The sequence below is a fragment of the Trematomus bernacchii genome, unplaced genomic scaffold, assembly GCF_902827165.1.
Source record: "Trematomus bernacchii unplaced genomic scaffold, fTreBer1.1, whole genome shotgun sequence".
NCBI lineage: Eukaryota > Metazoa > Chordata > Actinopteri > Perciformes > Nototheniidae > Trematomus > Trematomus bernacchii.
This window is the reverse complement of record NW_022987876.1, coordinates 764,019-773,764: the sequence shown is the minus strand read 5'-3', so window position 1 is coordinate 773,764 and position 9,746 is coordinate 764,019.

Genomic DNA, 9,746 nt, shown 5'->3' with positions numbered 1-9,746 from the left:
GTTTTCTCAGAGCAGGGATCTTTCCAGTTTTCAAGAACATGTTTACCTTTGAGTTAGCAAAGACCCGTGCATCAGGCACACTCCCAGGCCACTTTACCACGACATCCATGAATCGGTACTTGTAATCACAGACGGCCTGTACATTAAGGGAATGTTTGCCTTTCCTGTTGATGTAGTCAGTGGGGTTGGTAGATGGCTGCTTGATTTCGATGTGGGTTCCGTCCACTGCTCCTAAACATTGTGGCATGTGATGAGCATGATCGAAGCCCTCAACCAGATCCGCGGTCTCGGGCTCAGTAAAAGGCAGCTTGATATATTTTGGACCCAGGTGGATGGTGATCGCTCTGCATGTCTGCCTAATAATGACGGACAAAGTCTGGCGCGAAACACCGAAGGCGTTAGCAGTCTTCCGCATCCTTCCCCCATCGCTCAGGTAATACAGTACTAACGCAACCCTTTTCAGTGGATCAATTGGTGCCCTCATGTTTGTTGTTTGCCTTTCGATATATGGGCACAGTTCTTCGGTCAGGGCGACGACAGAGGCTCTGGACATGCGGAAGTTCTCCCTCCATTCCTCATCCACGACAACGCCATTGACAAAATTGTCCCACCAACTGCTGCTTCTGCCCGGTCTTACCCAAAACCTTCTCCTGGTTGCCCTTCGGGTTATTCCCCGCAGTACTCTTAGCAACATGTAGGTCATGTTCTCCATGTCCTGTTGTTGCTGATGGATGAGCTCCTGTAGATGTTGCACAAAGAACTGTAGCATGGTCAGTAGCGTCTGGAGCACGATAGCAACCCTGCGATCCGCCATTGTTGTTGTTAACGAAACACATCAGCAATGATGCGGGGTACGCGGAGAGGTGGGGAGAGGTGGGGAGAGGCGGGGAGTGGCGGGGCTATTGCGTCGTCATTATCAGAAACGGATGACCGTATAGGCTACCCCACGGCCCCGTTGGACCCCCCAGAGCGCTTCGTTCCCAGATCTATCCACCTTTGGACCCGTGGTCCGTTTCTACCGTTCCGTTACGGCGTCGTCTAGCTTAAAGGGCTATACGCATGAGAAATATGCGGATTCAACCCGTTTTCGTTCCCGTGGAGCCTAGGCCTTAGGAGGCGCTATAGAGTCAAATAGGTTCCCACATTTAACAAAGTGCTGGTTAAAGAGCTCTGCTTGGTCTGAATTAAAGGTCAATAATATATGTAAATATGCCAAAGATGTAAATATGCCATATGTCAAATGATTGCTACCTTAATTGCGTCCGGGCCCCCTTGGCCTCCCTGCTCAGTAATGTAATGTAGACATGACCTTACTGTTTTACCACGTTTGTTTGCTGTTGTTAGTGATGTGTTAATTAGCACCATAATCAGCAGGAACTCTGCAGGGAAACTTCAGCTAACCCCAACCTCCCACCGCACCAGCTGAAGTCAATCAACAAGCTCTCTGTTGAGGAAAGTTTCTCTACGCTGAGACTCAACAACTAACATGAAACCACCAGGCGACTCATACCCCCGTTGGGTTTAAGGCATTCAAACAACAGCAACTTTCGAAAGATTATCCAATCAAGAGATTTCTTACAACTTTGTGCAATCTTAAATTAAATGATCCCAGAGTGACACAATAGTTTAAATTATATTTCTCCTACTCGTAACATTTAGCTTATTTTGAATAATTCTCAAACCCAGCCCGGCATTTGGAAATGTTTAGGGAAAAAGGTTGTACAAACTGTGACTCAAATTTGGAATATGTATGTACAGAAAAAGGAAAATCAGATTTGAATTCAACTTGTACATGCTTGTTCTCCAACTTTGTCTTTAAAACGTTTGTGTTTTTTTTACCATATTGAATACCTTTATTGGGCATTTGAGCCACAGGGTGTCGAGGCAATGCTGTATCTGTCCTTTCATTGGCTCCAGAACCACGTGGCCTCCAAACACTTCCTGGGTTATTGCAAGTTAGTTTATTTTGGTTTGTTTGTTTGTAAGGAGGATTACTGATAAACGACTGCCCATGTTGTAGAATGAAGTAAAATCACATTTTGGAACAGATCTGTGCAAATACGAGCATGGTTGTGGTAGAGGTCTGCACTCTCGTAGTCGTTCTCCTAGTTTTAGCTTGTTTTTAGTTCATATTTTTGCCAGTTTTGCACCTAGGAGTGACCCCCATGAAGTACAATCATCTTGGACAACTTGATTTATCGAGTTTTTTGCCCTCCGTACTTTAGAGATCTCCTAGGGATTTTATCCGATCGACTCCCAATTAGGTAGGTAGCGTCTCGAGACCTGGGGGATGAAAAGTTATCAGGAAACGTAACTTTTTACAGCACAGCGTTGTCTTGATGCGTCGCCCATTTTCACGTTCGCTCGATGCTAGGCAATCCCTCGCCACAGAACACGATGATGTCCTAACTGCAACTGACATGGTCATAACGCCGCCAAATTTCACATGACGGTTAACACTGCTGCCCTGAACAGCTCTGGATCAAATCTGAGGTTTCATAATGTGGCGTTACCGTGGCAACGTATCCCTCGCCATAAAACACGATGTCGTTGTAACTCCAATGGACATGGTGTATATCACCGGTCCATGCCTCAACAGCTCTACGCCAAATCCGAGATCTCACCATATGCAGTTACCATGGCAACGCATCCCTCACCAAAAAACAAGATGTTGTCGTAAGTCATAGGAAAATTGGCCAAATGGCACCAGGCTTCAGATGATGGTTAACACTCCGGCCCTCAACATTTCTATATGACAATTCTGAGATTCGCTAAAACTCTGTTGCCATGACAACACATTACTTGCCATGAAACACGATAATGCTGTAACTCCTATGAAAATGTTCAAAAAGTGCTCAAACTTCACATCTGTGCTAACAGTCCAGTCGTGAAGACATCTACATTTCAGTTTTGAGATTTCACAAATGCCGTTGCCATGGAAACACAATGCTCGCCATGAAGCACGGTTTCTTATAACTTCAGTCGAAATGCTTCAAACGGCCGGAAACGTCTCATGTTATATAATGATGCAGCCCTCAAGACATTTAAGAGTATTATGGGGTGTAATCGTATGACATGCGGACAACAGCGGACCTACGCGGATCATCGAAGACCCATTCATCGCTGCTCGCAGCTTTCATTTAACTTAATTCTGTACGTTTCCATTATTCCGTTTTTTTTTTTCATCCAACTTCAGAAAGTTGCTTATGTCTCCTGTTTTATTGGAGTAATAGGTAAGTCAGAGGATTGTAGGGTCAGTTCATGATGACTTTCGGCCACTGGTTATGAAATTGCTAAGGTCATCATACAATACAGAGAGAGAAACTTAGTAGTAGTAGAACCTTTATTTAGCCAGGAAAATCAATTAAGAACAAATTCTTATTTTCAATGATGACCTGACAGGAGGCAAAAGGCTTCCTGAGGGGATGGGGGTTGGGAGGAAGAAAATAAAAAGACAGACTCCGGGCACTACAGAACCCAGGAGACAACACAATGACATAGAGCAGAGATGACAGGCATAGCAGTTAAACATATAACATCTCTAAAACAACACTGCTGTGGTTCAATCAGTCATTAAAATAATATAGAACATTCATCCATTCAATCATTCATTCATTCATTCATTCATCCATTCATCCATTCATTCCTTCATGGCAATGCATACTATAGGAGAGGTCAAGCCATTGGTAGTGAGCATCAGGCAAAGCAGTTGCATGTGTGTACCAGGGTGTTTGTAATAGTGTCCCTGAAGGAGCGGGGGGAGATAAAGGTCTTCATCTTCAAGGTTTTTTGTATGATGTTCCAGCTATCAGCTGCTGCAAAGTGAAAGGCGGAGCGGCCAAAGGATGTATGGGCTTTGGGGATCTTTAGCAGGATGTTTGTAGCTGACCGGGTGTTGTGCGTCGGGGGTGGGCGGAGTTGCAGTAATTGTGTGAGGTAGAAGGGGGTGAGGCCTAGGAGTGTTTTATAAACAAACATCAGCCAGTGGATGTTGCGCCTGGTCTCAATAGAGGGCCAGTTAGCCAGAGAGTACAGATCACAGTGATGTGTCCTGTAGGGGGCATTGGTGGCGAAGCGGATGGCGGAGTGATACAGAACGTCTAAATGATCGAGAGCTCCTTTACAGTCCGAGCGGTAGATGGTATCACCGTAGTCGAACAGAGGAAGGACAGTCATCTGGACCAGAGAGGGTTTAGCAGATGAAGTGAATGAGGAGCGATTCCTATATAAAAAGCTGAGTCTAGCTTTAACCTTGGTCTGAATTTTGGAGAGATGTTCTGAGAATGACAGATTTCTGTCAATCCAAAATCCAAGGTATTTATAAGATTGAACTATTTCGAGGTCCCGGCCATCGGCGGTCACAATAGTGCCAGTTTGGGAGGCACCACTGCGGCCAAGCCACATGATCTTGGTTTTAGTGGTGTTCAGGACCAGGCCAAGGGCAGAGAGATGTGACTGGATTCTCTGAAAACTATCCTGAAGAGTTTTCAGGACAGTATCTGGGGAAGGGCCAGCAGTGTACAGAATCGTGTCATCGGCATATAGGTGGATAGAGGAGTTGCCCACTGATTTCTCCATGTCATTTATATATATTGAGAATAGGATGGGTGCAAGATAGAGCCTTGTGGTACTCCCTTTGAGATGGATAGGGGCTGTGTCATCAGATTGTCAGATTTTACACACTGGGTGCGCATGGACAGGTAGTTTTCAAACCAGGCTATCGATTGGTTAGTGACACCAATGCAGTGTTAATTTTGGCAGCTGTTTTTGATTTAGTCTTAGTCTTAGTCTTTAGACGAAAATGGTAATTAGTTTTAGTCACATTTTAGTCATTTCTATCCTTCATAGTTTTAGTCTAGTTTTAGTCGACGAAAACTCAAAACGTGTTAGTCTAGTTTTAGTCGACGAAAACTCAAAACGTTTTAGTCTACTTTTAGTCGATGAAAAATTACATTTTAGTCAACTTTTAGTCAAAATGTTTTCTCTTTAAACCAATTCAGTTAGGCAAATACAGGTTTCTGACATTGTAATCAAGGTGACAGCATCAAGTGTTGAAATTCGTAAAGCAACATTTCACTCTCTTAACACTTTACTTGTGTAATATCTAGGGATGGGTATCGTTAAGGTTTTCTACGGTACTACTAGTCTTATCAATACTGCTTATCGATCCGGTACTTTAACGGTATTCTTGTATTTACTTTTTGTTATTTTTTAAAGGAAAAAACTAACAAATTGTTAACCGAATTAATTGCTTTATTTAAAATGTGAAATAAATTAAATATATATAATTATGTTAAAAAAATGTTGTACTGTACTTGAGTAAAATGTTGAGGTACTTGTACTTTACTGGAGTATTTAAATGTTTTGCTACTGTGTACTTCTACTCCACTACAGTTCATAGTTAAATGGTGTACTTCTACTCCACTACATGTATTGAATACCTTTAGTTACTTTACAGATGTGGATGAATGATGTGAAATATAATCAAGTGTTAACTCAGACTTTAGTAAATTAACAAGCTACCCTGCAGTATACAGATATATAATATATCATTCAAACTAGCTGCACCTTTACCAGCTTTGAGAACACTTTCATGATCAATCATTATAAAACATATCATATATATTATTCTGAAATGGACCAATCTGCACAATGACTACTTTTACTGTCGCTACTTTAAATATATTTTGATGATCATACTTTGACTTGAGGAACTCTTCCTACACTATGGTATTTTTTTACTTAGCGACAAGATCTGAGTACTTCTCCCACCTCTGCACACCTGATGTGATAACGTTACTCGTAATTGGGGCAACAGAGCTACGAGTTAAGGAAGTCGAAAATTGTGCATTTCTCCGACTGAATATGACGCCTTTTGGCCGGCTGTTTGGACAGACTACTCTACTCGTGTCAACGCGCTAACGCGAAAACATGGCAAACGAGCTTTGTCCACATCGAGCCTTGTAGTGTCTCTATACTCTCTGAACGCTCCGTCCCCGGCAGATCTCTGCCGCTGCAGCGTGTCTGTTAGGCCCCGCCCCCCGCACACAGAGAGAGAGAGGGAGATCGCTCTTCTGGAGTGAAGAGAGCGGAAATAATGATATTGCAAGTTAGAAATGTAAGATGCATTTTGACAGACAAGACGGGCAATTGGGGGAAAATATGCTGCATTTTGAATGTCCGCTAGTCCACCATTAACACCTTAGTCCCGTCTCGTCTCGTCAACGAAAACTAAATATACATTTCGTCAAATTTTCGTTATCAAGAATCTATTTTTAGCTCGTTATCGTCTCGTCTTAGTCATGTAAAAAAGGTCGTTGACGAACATTTTTCGTCATAGTTTTCGTTGACGAAATTAACACTGCACCAATGCATCTAAGCTTTCCCAGAAGCAGTTGGTGATCTACAGTGTCGAAGGCTTTGGCAAGATCTATGAAAATGGCAGCACAGTATTGTCTGGAGTCAAGGGCATTGATGATATCATTTAGGACTTTAAGAGTCGCCATCTCACACCCATGACCTGCACGGAACCCAGACTGCATGTCAGATAGTATGTTGTAAGTCTTCAGAAACCATGTTAGCTGTTTGCAAACTAACTTTTCTAACACTTTCGCTATACAGGGTAGAATGGATATTGGATGATAGCAGTTGGGGTCAGCATGGTTTCCCCCTTTAAACAAAGGTTGCACTGAGGCTGCCTTCCAGGCAGAAGGTAGCACTGCTGTCTGTATGGACAGATTACAAAGGTGGGAGATAGCTTCTGCAATAATTGGGGCTGCAACTTTAAAAAAGAAGGGGTCTAGCCCATCAAGACCTGCAGGTTTGTTGGGGTCAAGTTTACTAAGGACCTCCAGCACATCGTTCTCACTAACTTCCTGCAGGCAGAAGCTGTGACATGGTGGGGGGCTTAGGAGGCGCTATAGAGTCAAATAGGTTCCCACATTTAACAAAGTGCTGGTTAAAGAGCTCTGCTTGGTCTGAATTAAAGGTCAATAAAATATGTAAATATGCCAAAGATGTAAATATGCCATATGTCAAATGATTGCTACCTTAGTTGCGTCCGGGCCCCTTTGGCCTCCCTGCTCAGTAATGTAATGTAGACATGACCTTACTGTTTTACCACGTTTGTTTGCTGTTGTTAGTGATGTGTTAATTAGCACCATAATCAGCAGGAACTCTGCAGGGAAACTTCAGCTAACCCCAACCTCCCACCGCACCAGCTGAAATCAATCAACAAGCTCTCTGTTGAGGAAAGTTTCTCTACGCTCAGACTCAAAAACTAACATGAAACCACCAGGCGACTCATACCCCCGTTGGGTTTAAGGCATTCAAACAACAGCAACTTTCGAAAGATTATGCAATCAAGAGATTTCTTACAACTTTGTGCAATCTTAAATTAAATGATCCCAGAGTGACACAATAGTTTAAATTATATTTCTCCTACTCGTAACATTTAGCTTATTTTGAATAATTCTCAAACCCAGCCCGGCATTTGGAAATGTTTAGGGAAAAAGGTTGTACAAACTGTGACTCAAATTAGGAATATGTATGTACAGAAAAAGGAAAATCAGATTTGAATTCAACTTGTACATGCTTGTTCTCCAACTTTGTCTGTAAAACGTTTGTGTTTTTTTTACCATATTGAATACCTTTATTGGGCATTTGAGCCACAGGGTGTCGAGGCAATGCTGTATCTGTCCTTTCATTGGCTCCAGAACCACGTGGCCCCCAAACACTTCCTGGGTTATTGCAAGTTAGTTTATTTTGATTTGTTTGTTTGTAAGGAGGATTACTGATAAACGACTGCCCATGTTGTAGAATGAAGTAAAATCACATTTTGGAACAGATCCGTGCAAATACGAGCATGGTTGTGGTAGAGGTCTGCACTCTCGTAGTCGTTCTCCTAGTTTTAGCTAGTTTTTAGTTCATATTTTTGCCAGTTTTGCACCTAGGAGTGACCCCCATGAAGTACAATCATCTTGGACAATGAGCTTAAATAATCACAAAAGGGTTGAATACTCTTATATGTAATGTAGAAAAAGTCACAATAATTTGAGTTCACAACAGAGAAGCTTGACCTTTGACAAGTTTTCTGAAAGATGAATTCTCTGAATGAGCCCACTGGCAATTATATAGCATTTTTTATTTTGTCTGTTAATTTGTTTTAACAATGATACTTTCTTCGAAAAGCTAAAATGTATAAACAGTTGATATTATTTCAGCTGTTCTAGTAACGTTTTCTAAATGTTTTCATTGCTGTATCTGACAGTGTAATGTTAGGTCCACCCCGGCCTGTGCATGTGTTTGTTGCACACATTTTTATTAATGGGCTGTAATGATTGTCCTAGAGGCTTCAGAGCTCCCTGGTGTCTCAGTGACCGGCAAGTTAATAGAAATATACGCTGCAGTGAGGCGTTCAGGGGCCGACGGACAGGGATCCGCTCGGTCTCTGGAGAAACTGAAGCCTTCAGATCCTTCTGTACTTACTCAAGATGTCTTGCGCTAGTTATGGTATTTGGGGTAGTGGTATACATGTTACACACATTACTTCTTGGTCTTTCTTACAGAAAACACTGATCTGTATCATTTAAAAGACTAATATCAAAAAAGGCCGACCAATATTGGATATATGGATATATATAAATATAACTTTGGTGTTTATTTATATTTTCTTTATATCATATCTAAGATAAATAAAGGTAATGAAATGAAAGGAAACCAGGCTGTAAAATGGTATCAAACAAACTGCTTTTGGGTATCTACTAATTGTTATGCTGATATTTTGTAAATTATGAATGTGAAATAAAAATAATTCCGGAAGAAACTACAAACTGAAACACTGCATTTCCAGAAGTTGGTTTTGCTAACATATTAGTTTATGGTTTGGTCAACTATTAGATTGTTTGGAAGGAAATTAGCTTCATGATCCAATGAATTGAAATTATTTTATATTTTTCGACTACTTTGTTCTGACCAGATACCTGCAGAACTAATGCCATCGACATTGTTCATTGACATTATACCTGCAAACTATTAGCATTTTAGCATTGGTGTTTTCGCACAACCCACTAACTTTATGAAACTGACCTGTTGTAAGTCTCTTTTTCCAGTTTCATTTGAAATTTCTTGAGTTTACGATGTAGGATAACATCTTGGTAGACGATAGTATAAAACAACAGTTGCAGGTTTGAGTCCCGGGGGCTTTCATTATCCTCTGAGCGCTGATAAACATCTATTACTGGGCCTCTCTCTTTGCTCCCACAGGTCTAATTACCATCAGAAACTGTTGATAAGTGTTTGTAAGGAAGCAGCTCACAGTGGACCTCATTAATGGTTGTTTAAGGAACATTACACATCACTGTTGCCACAGCAGACAGTATGTTGTAGACCACTAGGAGGCAGTGTCCTCCCCTGAGCCCCCAACATGCAACAGTTTCAACAAACTTTTAGTTAGTAACCACAAACAAACACGGTGAGATCATTTGACATCTTTAATGATGTTTCCATCAACATGTCACAACTAACTTTCATTGCTATTTCTTCAGTTGCTTGTTAAATACAACTTTTTTTGGCCAAAGGTTTCAGCAATCAGCGATGAAAACCCAGTTCAGAGACTAATTTTTCTCATAAAATGTGTAACGTTTTGAATACACCTAACATGTTCAGATTAGCCTTCTCATTGAGGCCCTTAATCCACCCCCCGCCCCCCCCCCCCTTGCAAGTTTCCTTGACCTGTCTGTTTTTGA